The sequence below is a fragment of the Sylvia atricapilla genome, chromosome 4 (assembly GCF_009819655.1).
Source record: "Sylvia atricapilla isolate bSylAtr1 chromosome 4, bSylAtr1.pri, whole genome shotgun sequence".
Classification (NCBI taxonomy): domain Eukaryota; kingdom Metazoa; phylum Chordata; class Aves; order Passeriformes; family Sylviidae; genus Sylvia; species Sylvia atricapilla.
The window spans coordinates 44,966,594-44,984,122 of record NC_089143.1 but is presented as its reverse complement, the minus strand read 5'-3'; positions in this window follow the sequence as shown (position 1 = coordinate 44,984,122).

Below are 17,529 nucleotides of genomic sequence, written 5' to 3'. Positions count from 1 at the left end.
AAGCTATAGGGCAAAGATTTATGCTTGTGGCTGCAGAGCATGTTGCAACTGGCAAGGCAGAAGCAGAGCTCCATGATGGAGGTTCATCACGTTACACTGTAAATGTGACTCATCTGCATGGACTTTGATCTCCCATTGGGCTGAAACACCTGAAACCAAAGCACAGATGGCTTATTCATGTGCCTTTATGAATTTACTGGGATTTTGGCTTTGTGGGCCAAACCACTGGACGTATGGCCAAGGTTACAGTAGAAAAGACCTTCTTAAACCTTTCCCTTTGAGAAAGCCCTGGGTGGGAGACAGCGGTGCCCTGTGCCTCTTCTAGAGGGTGAGAAATTGTGAAACTTGTAGTTTATGGGAATTTATTCTAATAGTTGTGGCTGGAGAGATAACTTCATCTTGATCCCATTGAGTTATGGAGTTATTTCATTGAGTTATGGAGTGTTTTGGGTTGGAAGAAACCATGAAGATCATCTACTTTCAATCTCCCTCACCATGGGCAGGGAACCTTTAACACTAGACCAGGTTGCCCAAAACCCCATCTAATCTTGCCTTCAACACTTTCAGGGATGAGGCATTCACAAATTCTTTGGGCAAACTGCTCCAATGACTCACCACCCTCACAGTACAGAATCATAGAATATCCTGAGTTGAAAGGCAACCACAAGGATTATCCAGTTCAGCTACTGCTCCTGCACAAGACAACCTCAAGAATCACACCATATGCCTGAGAGCACTGTCCAAACACTTCTTGAACTGTGGCAGGCTTGGTGCTGTGACCCCTTCCCTATAAAGAATTTCTTCCTAATATCTAATCTAAACCTACACTCTTTCAGTGTAAAATCATTAACCCTTGTTCTACCACTACATTGTTTTGTAAAATATTCCTCTCTAGCTTTCTTGTGGGCCCCTTTAGATACTGGAAGCTGCTGTAAAGTCTCCCGAAAGTCTCCTCTTCTCCAGGCTGAGCAACCCCAGCTCTCTTAACCTGTCTTCACAAGAGAGATGCTCTCTGATCATCTTTGTGACCCTCCTCTGGACTTGCTCCAGCAGGTCAATGTCCCTCTCATGCTGGAGGTCCCAGAGCTGGATGCAGCACTGCACTCACTAAAGTGGAGCAGGGGCAGAGAATCCCCTCCCTTGCCCTGCTGCCCACACTGCTTTAAATGCAGCCCAAGACAAGTTGGCTTTCTGGGCCACAAGGGCACATTGAAGATCATGTTCTGATTTTTGTCCACCAAAATCCCCAAGCCTTCCTCCTCTGTGCTGCTCTCCATATATTCTCTACCCAGCTTGTATCTGTGGTTGGGATTGACCCAACCCAGCTGCAGGATCTTGTACTAAGCCTTGTTGAACATCTCAAACCTGTCCAGATCTATTTGGATGGCATCCTTGCCCTCCACTATGTTGACCACACCACACAGCTTGTTGCCATCAGCAAAGCTGCTGAAAATGCACCTGAACCCACTGATCCCTGACAAAGATATTAAACAGCTCTGGTCCCAGCTAAGACCACTTAACACCACTTGTCACTGGTCTCCACTTGGACACTGAACAGATGACCACAGCTCTCTAAGTGCCACCATCCAGCCAATTCCTTGTCCACCGAGTTGTCCATCTGCCAAATCCACATCTCTCCAGTTAAGAGACAATTATGTTTTGTGGGACAGCATCAAATGCTTTGCAAGTCTGAGCAGAAGATGTCAGTTGCTCTTCCCTTAGCTACCAATGCTGTAACCCTCTCATAGAAGGCCACCAAATTTGTCAGGCACAATTTGCTTACTGAAGCCATGTTGACTGTCACAAATCACCTTATTATTTTCCATGTGCCTTAGCATAGTTTCCAGGAGGATGTGCTTTATGAGCTTGCCAGGCACCAAGGTGACACTGAGAAGCTTGTCTTTCTTATTTCCTTTTTAAAAAAGTTCTTCCCCATTCCCAGTCAGTGGGTGCTTCACCAGACTGCCATGACTTCTCAAATATGACAGATAGAAGATTAGCCACTTCTTCTGCCACTTCCCTCTGGACTCATATCTTATCAGGTCCTATGGACCTGTGCAACTTCAGGTTTCTGAGATGGTCTCAAATTATTTCTCTTACAGCAAGTAATTCCTCATTCTCCCAATCCCTGTCGTTGTCTTTTGCAAGTTTGTTGGTGTGGCTGGAGCATTTGGTAGTGAAGACTGAGGCAAAAAATAATTGAATACCTCAACCTTCTTTATGTCCTAGGTAATCAAGTCTCCCATTCTTCTTTTTTTTAAATGATGTACCTATACAAACTCTTCTTGTTGCCCTTGACGCCCTGGTCAGGTTTAATTATGTCAGGGTGGGCAGTTTCTAACCTGATCCTGGCTGCAATTTATCTGTGCTCCTCCCAGGCTACTTGGCCTTGCTGCCACTTTCTGTAGCCTCCCTACAGCAGGGTTTGAGTTTGAGTTTGTCCAGGAGCTCCTCATTCATTAACATGGGCCTCCTGGCATTTTTGCCAGTCTTCCTCTTCATTGGGATGCATTGCTCTGGAGCTTGTAGGAGATCATCCTTGGATACTAGCCATCTTTCTGTCCCTCTTCCATTCAGGCCTCTACAAAGCAGATCCCTGAAGTGGCCAAAATCTGTTCTGACTGACATGTAGGACCCAGTATTTGGCCTTGTCATACCTCAGCCCCTTGATCCAGAGCATTTCTTATCAGAAGATCCCACGTCCCATTCTCTCCTTGTGGCAGATTGATCCAATTTCAAAGGGTTTTATACGTGACTTGAATTGAATTTCATCTGAATTATGTCAAATCTTGCCTTTGCCAGGTCTTTAAGGTCATCAGATGGATCTACTTTCTGGCATTCCTCTGGCTTTGTTTTCTTTAACATTATCCACAATATTTCTAAGACAGTGAATTGTGACTTCTAACCCACAGTATGGAAGCAGTGAATAGTATGAAAGCCAGAACAATTTTCCTGCAGTTCCTTTCTGTATATGTCTTTCTAGTCTGACTGTAAGCCAGGAATAGCTCTTGTCACCAGATCAAGGTGCTTTATTTGCTCTAATTTTACATCCATCCTTTATCTAGATGGTATTTCCCTTTCTGACAAGAAGCCTGAATGGGATAACACAAAGTCCTTTACGGAGGTCAAGAGTTTCACATCTGCTGCTTACCCTTTATCTGAAAGATCTTTGAGAGAGAAAATTTAAATGGTTTGGTATAAAATAATTCTTAAGAAATTGCAGTTATTCACTTCTCAATCCCCATGTTAGTTCCTTGTCGCCCCTGAACTAATCCTTTGTGCAGGTCAATTTTCTAGATACTGAATTATGGATCTATGACTTGACTTCAAGCCTTTTAAACAGCATGCTGTGTTCACTCTGCGCCATTTTCTTGTTTCCACTCCAGCAGGTCTTGGAGAATGTGGCTTGGGAACTGGATACAGCTCCTTCTCTGATAATGTGTTGCTGTAGCTCTTACACATTTTACCTGGCTGAAAGTTTATAAACCTCTTCTTTCACAATCTTTGCTCATTTTCTGACTCCTTTCTGTTCATCATTAAGGCCAAATGCTGGGGCAAGAGTTTGGTTGTAGGTGCCTAAGAGACAGACTGCAGTCATCCTTTTATCTTGGTGGTGGTTTGCGGGAGGTAATGGATCTCTTCAGTGAGATATTCACCTCTAGATTCAACCTTTACGTGGAAGCTAAATGCACAAAAGGCAGCAGAGCCACCAGTTTCTTCCATGTGCTTTCATCAATGAATAAGAGTGATGTTCTTACCCACCTCTGGGTCCTTCCTCTTCACTCTCCCAGTGTTGGTTCTCATGTCCATCACTATCTTTCCATCACAAAAGCTGTCTCCTCACTGGAAGCCAACACTGAATACAGTTGGTTTGGTCTAATGCCACCTGCAAATGTTTGAGCTTTGCTAATTCTCAGATCTTTCCTCTGCCCTGCTTTTCCCCTCTCCCTCCCTTGTATAAAAAGCTGGTTGCAAGAAATTACTACTGTAGCACTGGGGTTTTAGGGAAAAAAATCTCCCTGGAGAGGCGACCCTGGGACTGCTCCTCCAAGCAGAGGTGGCCTGTGACCTTTGGGGGTTTGGTCATGTTGGTTAGACAAAACCACCTGGCTTGCACGAGCGTTGGCAACCGTCTTGCTCCCAGAGGCAGGCTGGACCAGAGATTATGAAGGGCTCTTCCAGACAATGCTGCCTTGGGTCTGCAAAAGAAAATATTCAGTCCATACCAAAGTTGGGTTATTCTCTCACATCAGAAGAACATCTGCACTGCACTTGGACACAGCAGCCCTCTCTTTCTGCAAGGTGGCCCCATGTTACTCATAGGTACAATGGCAACGCAGCACATGCATGAGAGCTCACCTTGCATTCCTCCCTCAGGCCCGTCACTGCGTTTGAAATAGTCTTACTGAAATGTCTGAACTTGCAAGCTTGTTGCTGAGCTTCCTGAGCACCAGAATTTGGGATTTAATAGTAGGGCTGGGAAATCTTCCATTTGTTCCCGTGGCCTGGACTACCTGGATGCCCTGGGAGCTAGTGCCTGTTTCATTGTCTTACTGTCTTTGTTACCACAGCAGTAGTTAGGATAAGGTATAATTACAAAGTTTGCTCTAGGACACATGCAAGGCCATTGAGCTGCATTGCAAAGTCATCTGTGGTTTTGGCTCCTTTTAGTTCTGTGACAAATGCATCCCCTTTGGTTTAAAATGGGAAGCCAGTGACAATGTAGGTATGAGCTGGCACTAAGTTCCATGCTCCCTTCTTCATCCTACAGACCCTTCATCTGTACTCTCCAAAGTAGCCTATGGGTACTCAAGATGTCAAATATGGCAGTTGTAGATGCAAACAAATTATTGTTTAGGTGCTTTGGTGTGAAATCCTGGCCAAAAAATCTGGAGATGTGTCTTGGACGTCAGCAAGAGATGAAAGAAAAGGTACACCCATCTTGTGGAGACACCTAGGATCATCCAGGCAGTACCAGGGCTACCTGGCATAGAGCACTCACTGGACATGTTTTTTGAGGGTGGGCAGGTGTCATACAAAGATGGCTCAATCTGGTTCTTCTAGTTTGGCTCTTTCACACCAGTGCCGGCCTTTGGAGGATGGAGTAATGGGCTTTCTCCCAAGGCACACTCCAAATCTCACAGCAAAGAAGACCCATTTTTTCCAGGAAGTTCACTGCAGACCTTGGAAAATATGGCAGTTTACAGCTTGGTTCCTGAATAAACCTGCGCATGTTTTTGCGAACTACCACCAGTACTCTTCCTGCGGCCCTCTGATTCACCCAGACCTACCTTGTTTTCACATACCAGCAATGCCACTGGAGCTGGGCAGTTATCAGAAGACAATGAATCACTTAAAACATCTGCTAACTCATTCTTACAGGAGCTTGTCTTACTCATAGCGCAAATTCCAGCTCTCAGCTGCTCTGGAATTTTTTTTATCCGCACCATATGCAGCCACTCCCGGTCACATTTTTGCCATCTCAGTGAGGGACACAGGCCCACATAGCTAAAAGACAAGGTCAGCAGCTGCAAATCTCACAGATGGACCAAGGATTTCCCTTCCACTCAAGAAGAGACTAGTACCCACCCCTGATGCTTGCTTTGGGAATTCTATTTTTTTTTTTTTAGTGCTAAAGGTTCCCTTTGGTTCTGAGGGTTTTTTGCTACAACACCAAACAGAGAATTCCACTTGGTGGCTGGTGCCTCTAGTGCAATAATGTGCAGGGCTGACCTTTCAGAGAGATGTTCAACTTGATGTCAGCTATAGCTGCAAAGCCAAACTTTGCGCTTTTTTCCTACCTTGGCTGGCTTGGCTCCTAGACTGCTCCATAAATCATTGTCCAGTGATAAAATACCAAGGGGGGCTGGATTTGTCTGATGCTACTCTTGAGAATTCAGATTTTATCTTGGTAAATACAGCCCCCGGGGCTTGATGATCTTAAAGGTCTTTTTCAACCTAAACAATTCTATGATTCTATGGCCTTTGTGCACCTCGAATGTTCATAGGTAGGAATGAGGCACAGCAGTCAAATGGTTCTGTTCCAAGAAATAGGAAGATTTCATCTTGGTTTGCAGCATAAACATTTAGGAATCCTGTGTGGGTTTCAGGGGGAAGATCTGTTGAGTAATGCTGCACCTTCTGGTACCTCTGTGTTCCTTTGGACTGTATCCTTAGCCATCACAGCCTCTGTTCCAAAAAGCCTATAAGGTGTTACAGGCCTCAGGTCTCAAGTGACTTTTCTGTAGGTGGACAACATTCAACAGTTCACTCTGTCACCTCATGTGGGGTACTGTCCCTCCCCTCTGTGGCTGTCCAGCAGCATCAACTGGCTCAGCACTGTCCTCCTGTGAGGGGTTATTGCTTCACTCCATCACAGAATGGCTGGGGTTGGAAGGGATCTCTGGAGGTCATCCAGTCCAATGGCCCTTGTGCAGCACAGCCACCTAGAGTAGGCTGTCCAGGGCAATGTCCAGTAAGATTTGGAATACCTTCAAGTATGGAGATTCCACAGCCTCTCTCTGGACAATTGTGCCAGTGCTCAGTCACTCTTATAACAAAGCTGCCTTCCAGATGGTCAGCCTCCATCATGTATGAGAATTTAGATTGGAGACTGTGCAACTTCTCTGGGCAATCTGTGCCAGTGATTAGTCATTCTCACATTGAAAAAGTATTTCCTGATGTTCAGAGGGAACCTCCTCAGTCTGGGACCATGGCCTCCAGTCCTGTCACTGGGCACCACTGAAAGGAGCCTGACTTTACCTTCTTTGGTAATATCACCTTTGCCCATTCTTCCTATAGTCCTAGTCCATAAAGTCTCGACTGGCTCCTTATTCATCCCCAGGCAGAGCTCCATGCATTCCAGCTGCTCTCGCACAAGAAGAGCAAATCCCTGTTCTCGTTTGCCCATTCTGTCCTTCATAAAAGCCTGTATCCCTCTGTTGCCACAGAGGGGACAGTCATGGGATTTATCCTACCACTGCAGCCCTGCAGCTGCACACAGACCTCTGATTCCCCACCCTGCATGCACGAGTGTACAGGTGTGTTAGAGAGTTCCTGGGGAGGCTTTGGGGGACTTCTCCACAGTGGTGCCACAGTTCCTTGCTTATGCCAGGTGGGTGATTTTGTCATCCCTCCTGTCACACCACCCTTTGCTCAGCCATCCCCTGTGCCCCTCCCTCCCAGGGCTGCTGCCTACTTTCTCTCCCTGTCGTTCCTAGTTCAGACAGTGGCTTTGAGCACACAGACTCTGACGTTTCCTTGCAGCCGTGCCCCATGCTCATGGGTGTGTCAGCCGACACTCACTCAGTGTGTCCATTAGCTAATTGAGCTAATTGAGTTTCACTGTTTGCTGAAATTGCACCGAAGACAGTTTGCATTCCATTGTCTCCATTCTCCTGTCAGGTACTACTGACTGCAACCTTTTAGGAGCAGCAGACTTCCAGAAAGCAGATAGACCTCTGTCTTGCATCTTCCTGCAGCTGTGAGGCACAAACTGGGCATAAGAAGATTCATCCTCAACCCAGGCACTTTGCTGATGTGTTTCTAGGGCTGGCCCAGTCCTGCTGAAGGCTAAGTGGTTGATGACTGCATTAATCTCACCTACTGCAGGTGAGATGGTGCCTCTGTTCGCTCCCAGAGCAAACTCTGGTCAAAGGTTGATATAGTCAATATACATGCCTTAGTCACTTCCCAGTTGACTTGGAGAGCTCCATTTTGAAAATGTCCTAGGAGGCATGTCTGACAAATCTCTGGCAAATACAGTTTAGCTCTGAAATCCTCTGATTTTCCTCTAAAAAAGCCCCCTTTGGGGATTTTTAGGCTAGGTACAGCCTAGGGTGAGATGTTCCCTGCCCTTGCTCCCTGACAGACAGGCTGAGTGCTCCAGCTGCTGCTCTTCTCTCAGCAACCACAAACATTCAGGATGTGTCAGCACAGATGCAGCCCTGGGCTGTGTGTACTGCTGGGGCTAGTTTGTCAAGTAAATGGGAATGGATGGTCTGAGAAGCACCCGTGAGAGCTCTTCAGTTCCAGCTCAGATCCCCCTACTTGGTACAAGGTGGTTTTAGTTGGTGTTCTGCTTGTGGTATGGAGGCAGAGACAATTCAAGATCACCAGGAACTGCCAGCTGGACACCAGCTGGCATGACACCTGGAGATGTGGAGTTCAACCTCTTCCTTTGCCTTGGTGTCCCCAGGCTGAGTATGACAGTCTCCAGGTGCAGAGCATTTCCTTACAGGAGAGCCAGTCTGGAGAGGCCCAGGGACCCAAGGAACACTGAACAGCAGCAAAGCTGAGAGATATTTGCTGGCTCATGAAAGTTTCCAAAGCCTCTCCTGGGAATTACCCTCCTCTGCCTCTGCTGTTGCCTTGTGTTCACTCACGTCTTATTCCCACTGTCTGGTACACTGGTTTTGTTTCCTTTCTGTTTACTGGCTGTAGAGAAGTCCTTGGGTATTATCAGCATCTCTTTCTGTTTGGATTCATCCAGTGATTTGCCTTATTTTCATATTTTTTCGATGATCACACATACCCAGGGGCATGGAGATGCTTTATCTGCATCTCCCCTCCTTTCTGGTCCTTGGAGTCACAGATGGGGGCAGACTATTGGTCCCAAGGCTATTAGCATGCAATAAAACCAATGGTCAGGGAAATTTCTCCCACAGCAGTCTGTGGAGATGGGGACATGGGCACAGTACTCGGTGGGTGTCCTATAGGTACACACAGCTCCGGTCCTCCCAGGCCTTCCCACATGGTCCAGCTGGGCCAACCCCCAGCAGGGAGGGATGGTGAGAGCATGCACATGCTTCTGCTGGTGCTCATCCTTTGAGGGAACAGTGTTAGAAGGCTTCCTGCCTTCTCTGAGTCATGTCAAAATCAGTCCCAAATATTCTCTTTGAAGCTCTTCACACAGCACTGAAGCGATCCTGCCTTCAAAGCAGCCGCTGGAAACAGGCAGGCTGCTTAAAAGGCACTTGAGCGCTCTCACATCATGTTCAGGCTGTATTAAAATTTTACCGTGCTGTTTCGCACCTCAGATGAATCACAGTGGCTCCTGAAAAGCATCGGGGGCTAGAGGGGGAGGGTGGGATGTGTGCAAGGAAGGGGCTTTTGAAAGGGGTTATTAATGCACAGAGATGTTTTGGTGTCTGAGAAAGGCCCTGAATGGCAGCTCTGTGCTTTCTTTCTCTGTGCTCATTATCAGTGAAGGGTGTAGCTGCTGAAGAGCTGAACAGAGCAAGGGGAGGACGTGGCTGCTGCTCAGGCGGGGATGAGCAGGGGAGGGGACGTGGGAACAGAGGGAGGTGGGTGCTGGCTGTCTCCCTGAGAGGCAGTTTCAGGTTACGAGTTCAATGCCTGCTTCCCTTTGGGAGACTGCAATACGGCAAGTCATTTCTTGATGTGCAAACAATTAAAAAGAGGGTGTGTGAGTGTGGAAGATGGAGAAAGCAAACACCTCCTCTGGGATCTGGCTGTCTCTGCAGCTGCTCACCTAAAGCACCTCTTGCGGAGGGAGTTTCACACAAGAAAAATAGCTGAGAGCATCAGGTTACTTTCAGGATGGAGTATGAAAGACGAAGAGGTCTGCCTTGGACCTCAGGGTATAAAGGGTATTTCTCACTCTTTTACACGGGCATAGAGTGGGTCTCTTGGGTCGTATCAGGGTTTACAGTTGTCCTTTTGATGTTCCCCAGGGTTGCCGTGTAATAGTGGAGAGAGGGCTGTGTGGAGAGGCAAGAGGGCAGGGTGCCTTCATTCCTCTCTCAGCAGCATCCTTGGGCACAGGGAGCCCATTCCCTGCAGTGACAGCCTGCCCTGGGGGAGCAATCAGGACTACCTGAGGGCTTCGTTTTCTTCAGGTTTGACATGATCTCCTGATTTCTGCAGATGCTTGCTGGGTCCTTCAGCCTTGTTTTCTGGAGAAGGAGTGCTCCAGTCCCCAAGACAAGGAGGTGCATGTCTTTGCCTCTTCCTCTTGCTTGAAAATTCCCTGACTCGCTTTATCATCCCAGCCTCATTGCAAATAGGCTGCCCAAAGCCACTTGCCCTCCTGCAGACTCACATAGCAGGCCTCCTGGGCAGGTGGAGAGGCCAGGAGAGGAGTCAGACATTCTTTGGTGGGGTGGGCAGCCGGACTAGTGTGTGTTTCCATCCCAGCCCTCTGGAGATTTCAGCACACGGGGCTGACAGCACTTGCTGCCTGTGTGTGTCAGGTGCTGGCACAGGGTCTGCCTTCACTGGGCAGATCCATCACATGGATGAAGGATGGTAGAAACTCTGCTCCTGCTCCTTACACTGGAGGATCCTTTTCTATTTCTGCTCACTACCTATTCACTCCAGATCTAGGAAGCAGAGGAGGACGCCTCAAATTTTTTTTTTCAATGCTAATTTTCCATTATTCTTTGCCTGGCTCAGTGAGCCAAGCATCAAACCAAGGGCTTGATATATCCTCTGGGAATAAAATGCCTCTCAAAATAAGTCCTATTTCTTTCTACCGAAGCTGAAATATGCTGTCTCCCTTACCTAAAAGCAGGGGGGAAGAAGATGCACACAAGCCTAGTTCAGCCTGCTGCCACTCCCTCTGTCCTGGTTGATTTGCCACTGCCCCTCATCATACTGATGCCTGTCACTCTGCTGACAACATGAGAGACAAACACCAGTTTGCCTTGGCCAGAAAACTTGCCTTGCAAAGAAAAAAAGCCAGCTCAGGGCTTTTCACTTGGAGAGAAAGAGAGTGAGAAGAATAGACTTGAAAGCAAATTCCCATGATTTTTTGCTTCGGGTGAGAGCTTTTCCCACGCTCCATTGGAAGGAGTGCAAGGAGCAAATGTTTCCCAGTGCCTGCAAACACCAAACACTGCTGAGGAGCAAGGAAAAAAGCCAGTCTCATTGGAGAGAGACAGAAATCAGCGGTGCGTGCTCCCACTTTGCCTCGTGCTTGTGTGTCTGCTCCTTCTATGCCAATGGCTTTTCCAGGCCTAGCTATGTTTTCTGGCTGTGGTGGGAGTGTCAGACCCTGGACTACTCTGACATGAGGACAAGGTGGTGTTTGCTGGCTCCCACAAAGGTGCTCCATGGTGCCAGGGGCTGCTGCTTCTTCTGTGAGAGTCCCAGATACCAAACTGGGAAGGAGCTGGTGGGTTTGCCTCCCAATCTGACACCTGTGGAGGTGTTTGACACTTTTTTTGTGTTTGCCTGGCACTGGTCAAGGACTATTACCTTACTCTGTGAGACATTTGCTACTCTATCCAAGGAAGGCTGGGAAAGCAAACCTGGTTCGCTCCATCTCCTGGGTCAGTTGCTTTGCCTGGCTCAAGCCCTGTCCCTCACTACCCTTCTTTGGTCTGATTCCTGACTCCTGTCTTCAGATTCAAGAATTGACTGAAAACTGGTCTGAAAAATCAATTAACATCTTGCCCTTTGCCAGTCATCAGCCCAGTCTTCAGAAACAACCTTTCCCAGAGCACCAAGTGTTTTAGGGCCTCCCCCGTCCTTTCCAAGTGCTTTCCACAGAAAGCCAGTGTTTAGCAGCCAGTCTCCAGCAGGGCTGTGCAAAACCCATCCATGCGTGGGAGAGCATGCCCATGCAACTTGCACCCTGGGAACCGGTTCACCAGCTCTGCAAGCAGAGGCCTGTCTGGTGAGGGAGTCTGGGCTCTTCAGGAGCCATGTGTCTTTAAAACACCCCGAGGATGAGAGATTTGAGGACAACTTTTGGAAATGAGGAACCGGCTGAGGCTGGGGATGCTCAGCAGGCGTCCATGAGGATTTGGTTCAGCTTTTCAAGAAGACTCAACTCAGGGGAAGTCTGGAAGCTAGTGCTCACTAAGCTCTTTAGAGATGTGGGCCCTGCTTCATCCCAAGGTGCTCAGGAGTGCTTGGGAGTCTGTCCTGATAAATGCCCCAGCATCCTAGTGAGCCTGCTGCTTTTCCCATCTGGCCAAGTAAAGAGCATTTCTGACAACAAAAGCCCTGCCCAAGGGTCCCGGTTTTAAACACAGCACTGGTCTCGAATTGCTGGTGCATCTCGGCACCTTCTCATCAACGAGAAACCCTCTCCTTTGCCCCCCTCCCCTTGCCTTTGGTCTTGCTCATAGAAAGCCGTGACTGTATCCTGCAAGAGCCCCTATCTGCTCCTGCGATCTCCCTTTGTTTGGCTGCCAGCTCTCTGCACCTGCGTGCATGCCTGCTCTCCCTCCCCGATGCGGTTAGTCCTTCCCTCTCCCAGCCCATGGGCAGGAAAGCGGGTTTTAGCCGGGTCCAAGGGCTAAGGGAGTATTTGGCAATGGCAAGCATTCCCACTCCAACGGCAGCCCAGCCGTAGGTGATGGCACACGCAGGCAGCTTGGTTATTTGTGAATGAAGTACAAGTTGATCTGTGATTAACCCTCTGGAGGGATCCTGCCCGGATCTGTCCCGACGGGAGCTGGAATCTCCATGTTTCCTTTGCTAATTGAGCCTGAATTTTATTAGCTAATCCCATCTCCAACCCCCCCAGCTGTCCAAAGTTTACTAAGAGCAGCCACACACGCCGGCTGGGAGTGTGTGCTTGTCTCCTGTTGGGACAGGGATTACTGTAACAAAGCGTGTGTAGTTTTGGCGTTTTTTTGGAGTGGGGTTTTTCGCTTTTTTTTTTTTTTTTTTTTTTTTTTTTTTTTTTTTTTTTTTTGGTGGTGGTGGGGAGAGAGGGCTGGGGGAGGAGGGAGTTGGTTTTGCTTGGCAATCTGTAGCCAACTCCCATAATGACTATCTCCCATTCCACAGAGAATATGCATCATAAGAAAAAAGATGCTGTCATCAAGTGATGACAGCTGATGTAGAACCAGGGATAGACAGAGTTAATGTCAGTCAGATGCTGTGTGCTCCCATGGCTCACCCTCTGTCATGGTGTCCACCTCCAGGTTTGTTCCTTTTCTTGCAGAGATCACTGGGACAGGCTAATTTGGAGGCAATGACCTGCCCTACCCTTTTCCAAGAGGATGCTCCAGGTTACCACCAGATTCTACATCAGCATCACCAAGACCCTTAGAATGATGGCAAGAAGCAGATGAGGGCTCTGGCCAGCATGGGCTCCAAGTATTCACCATCTACACAGGGAAAGGAAATGAGCTGGACGGACCCACTTGAGGGCATTCCCTGTTCCAGGAGGAACCGCAGCAGACAGACCACCAGCTCAGAGAAGTCTCTCCTCTAGAGACCTTGCTTGAATGGAAGGAGGAGGTGCTCTGCTACAGTTTCATCTTTTAAAGAGAAGCAGAGACTGAATCATGAAAATCTTATCTATGTCATCTTCGTTTGCTGGAGCTTTTGTAGCCTCTTCTTCCACCCTAACTACCTCAGGAGAGAGCGGGGACTGGAGCAGCTGTGGGAGTCCCTGGCCACAGGATACAAAGCCCACTTGTTATCAGCGCTGTCATATGCCTCTCTGCCCCCTCCCCCTTCCCAGCTCCACCACAACCGCTGCATCCCAACAGTGCAAGCCGAGCATCCATCAAAAGGGCTATTATCCCACGATTTCTTAACAGTCACTGTTGCTCTTGGGTATGGAGAACCAAGCTCCCCCTTTGACACAGTGCCCCGAGCAAAGGAACAGCGGTGCCTGTCGCTGGTTGGCATCCTGATCTGCAGATTGTCCCGGCAGGCAGCCAGGGTGGGATGGGAGGCTGCTGCCTGCACACGGGGTTGCATTAGCAATTAAGGTCTTCCCTCCAGTCCTACAAGGTACACAGGTCCTACAGAGTTCATACTTTTGGCCTCCAGATGTTAGCAGTGAGGGTAACTCCCATGGAGGGTGGTTAAGAGACCACATCCTTCATTCTTTATGGCTGATGCTTTTAATCTGCTCTTCCTGCACTGGAGGGGAAAACGGGCACAGGAACAAAGCCACCAACCTCTGGAGCAGGCAAAGGGTCTGTAGTGCATGGAGAGGCAGCTTCCAGAGACATTGATTCAAGCAACTTCTGACTGGCACCAGGTGCTCACATCCCCAGGAGCCTGCTGGAGGGTGCCCCTTTGCCCTTGCACCCCACAGGCAGTAGGTGCTGGCACTGGTTGCCCCTGGCTGTATCACAGGTGCATTTTTCTTGCTGCATATGAACAGGCAAACCGGTGGCAGCACAGACAGTGTCACCTCACTTCCACACACGAGATCCAGGAGGAGATCTGTGCAACAAAAGCGGAAACTCTCATTTGCTCACCACACAATGTAGACCATAAAAGGTATCACAACTGTGATAAAAGGTATCACAATTTTCCTGTTGCTGGGTATTTTTAAGTCTCTTGGAGTATAAAGCACTGTTGGCACCAGCAATCTTGGTAACTGGGCAACTTTGCTGGTCATGAGGGATGCTGAACCCATCTGCAGAGAGCTTTGGTTCTTTTGTCTGCCCACAGAGACACTCACTGTGGGTTTGTGCCTCTTTGTCTGCCTGTTCCAAGGGGTTACTCTTACAGATGACACTTTGAAAACAAGACTCAGTGATGGTCTCCCTTCTGCCAGTGAGGGATGGTGCTTGAAGCTCCAGTCGTCCTAAAGTTTCCCTTTGTGCTGTCAGGGTTGCTCTGAGCCATGTGCCTTGTTGCTGTGACAGTGTTCTGGAAAACAATACACTGGGAGACATATGGCTGGCTAGGATATGTAGCCATATCATAGCAGGCATTGTGTACGGCTTTCCACTTGAGAGGGCTTCTTTTCTGCCAGTTTTCTTGGACATTGAGAAAATACCAAAACTGGGCAATGATGAATACTGTACTGGGGAAGCCACGTGACTTTACAGACATGTAAAATCCATCATGCTTGGTCTTGGACCTTACAGAATAACCATTTTATAAAAACTAGAGATTGTTCAATTTTCTACTGAAATCTCTGGGCATTAACAGGCTGACTTCATTAGAAAAAAGAAACTTTAATTATCCTGTAATCCCAAGGCCTCTGGCATGGGAAAAGTTTTCCTACTTGGGATAAACATCTCAGGAGAATTCACTCAGTTTAGTGCTGTTCCACTGTGAACATAGCATGAATTTTAAATCTGGTTTTTTCTTCTCAAAGCTGTCCTTGACTCTTCACTAAGAAGGCTTGCTGAGAAAATTATAGTGTTTTTACTGAAAAGAGTGGAGGCCCTTTTCAAAGTTTCAGGTATGAAATTCAGGTACTTGAATTTGAAGAAGTTTACCACACTCCAGAGTTAGCCAAGGGGCAGCCACCACCTCATCTGGGCTGATTAGAGCTGGGTTCTTTCCTTCAAACTTTCTAAAATAGAGAAAATATCAGAAACTTGGGCCATTTGGTTTCCCAGCTCATTTTTCCCTCCCATAGATGTGCTGATCTATGCTAGGAGAGAAGTTTCTGTCATAGTGATAGCATTTCTGAGAGATAATTTACTTGTATGACTGGGCGTGCTGGCACTGGGATCCCGCACACAAAAAGATGCAGCAAATTGATTGTGAGTGGTTTGCTTGAAAGAAGAAGCGGGAGGCTGTTAAGCAGATATCTTCATGGCAATACAGCAAATTAGGTGGAGGAGTTCTGGGGTCTCTGAACTACTTTAATAACTGATCAAAAAAGAAGAGAGAACATGAGCAGACAGACACAACTGCAAAAGATCAGCCAGCCAGGATGTTTGCAAACTGTGCTACTGCCAAAATTCCCTGAAGGGGAAGAATTTACTGGGATGATTTGTTCCTGAGAAAGATTTTTTTTTTTTTCTATAAGTGCTGTGCATATTTCCAGTTTCTGTTTTATTATTTGGGGCTTGGATTCTCCATTATGCAAGTCCATTTGCCTTTTTAATCCACTTTTATGTATGAGACTAGGAATGCTTTGTTGCACTAAAGGAGCAGTGACTTAAGCAAGGAACTGAACTAAGGCCCTGATCAGGGCGGAGCAGGGGGAGAACTGTTTTGGTATTTTCTAGTTTCGAAGAATTTAGATGCTCAAATCTACACACCACAGCACAAGTACCAGGGTAAGTGAAGACTACTCCTTTTCCAGCCTGCCCTAAAGCATAGCTCAGACACTACAATGAACAAAATCTCATCCTGTTCCCTTTTAATGAAGCCCAGACTCCCACATCAGCAGAGGTTTGAGATTTTCCCGAGATGCTATCTGCAGTTTTTGCACAGTGGGTTCAAATCCTGATTTCAGTTGCGGTAAACTTCTCTCTCTTCCACAGCATCCCTTCGAGATGAGCTTCACCGTGTCGTTGTCTGGCCAGCTCGACGAAGATGAATGAACCCTCTGAACCCTCTGGCTCCCAGTGCCTTCCAGCCGGATCACTACCGTCTTCAAGGCTGGTGTCGGGGTGCGCCGTGGGTTCGTGCGTAGGACCCTATGGGAGCTGCGCGGGGCTGCCGGGTGTCTGCACGCCCCGGGGGCTGATGCCCGCCGGGATGTCTCGACACGGAGGCTGTGTGCGGGAGCGCCGCGGGGATGCGGCTGCGAGCCGCGTACGCCCGGCGGGGCGCGGGCAGGGCGCTTTGTGCGGAGCGGGGACGCGCGGGGGGCGCCGCTCCCGCCCGGGCCGTGCCCACGCCGTGCCCGAGGGGCGGGACCGGGGCGGGACCGGGGCGGGGCGGCCGCTGCCCCCCGGCCCACGCGGGGCCCCGCTCGCCACTCGCCCGCTGGCGGCGGCGGCCGTGGCGGGCGCAGCGCGGAGCCGAGCGGAGCCCGCCGCCGCCGCGGGAGCCTGGTGAGCGGGGAGCTGCCGCCGGGGCGGGCACCGGGCCTCCGCCTCCCGGGACAAAGCCGGGCTGGGAGGGACCCCGGCGCCGCCGCTCGGGGCCGGGGCGGGGCTGCCCGGGGCGGCGGGGCTGTGCCGCTGCCCACCGAGCATGCGGGCGGAGGGCCGGGGCGGGGGTCTGTGGCCGGCTCGGGGCGCGCTCCGGTCCCGACCGGCATCGCCGCCCTCACCGGGAGCCCCGGCGGGCTCTGCCCGGGAAACTTTTCCCGGTCCTGGTGGGCGCCCAGTGGCCCGGAGGGACCTTCTGGCAGCCCAGTGCTGCTTGGGTTGGGGGTTTGGGGCTTTTCTTTGCGCCGGAGCATCCTTGTGCCGCAGCCTGGAGTCTCTGTCCCAGGGAACAGGTAGCCGGCCCTTACATCGGGTACTCGCCGGTCTCCCGGACGCGCGGGGGCTCCGGGGATGCCTCAGACCCAGGTGCTGGCTTTCGGTCCCGTATCCTCCCCTGATCCCGGGCTGTTTCCCCGCGCGGCGCCGCGTGGGTTGGTGCGGGTGGGTCCCCGGTGCAGCCGGCGTGCGGACACGGGCCCGCCCCGGGATCTGGGCAGCGAGAAATGATGTCTGGAAACAGGGAAACCCTGGTCTTTAACAGGCATTTCGCAGCGCCGAATATTAAACCAGAAGTGAAGAGTTTTTTCTGGCTCTGATGCCTACTTCCCTCCCTTTGATTTTTCTTTTTAATTTGCTGGCTCTCGCATCAGGACACTTGTTCAACTTCGGGTGATGCTGGACACTGCATGCTAGATCTAAAAGGAAACAAAGGATAAAACATTTTTAAAGCTGTTTTCCCTGC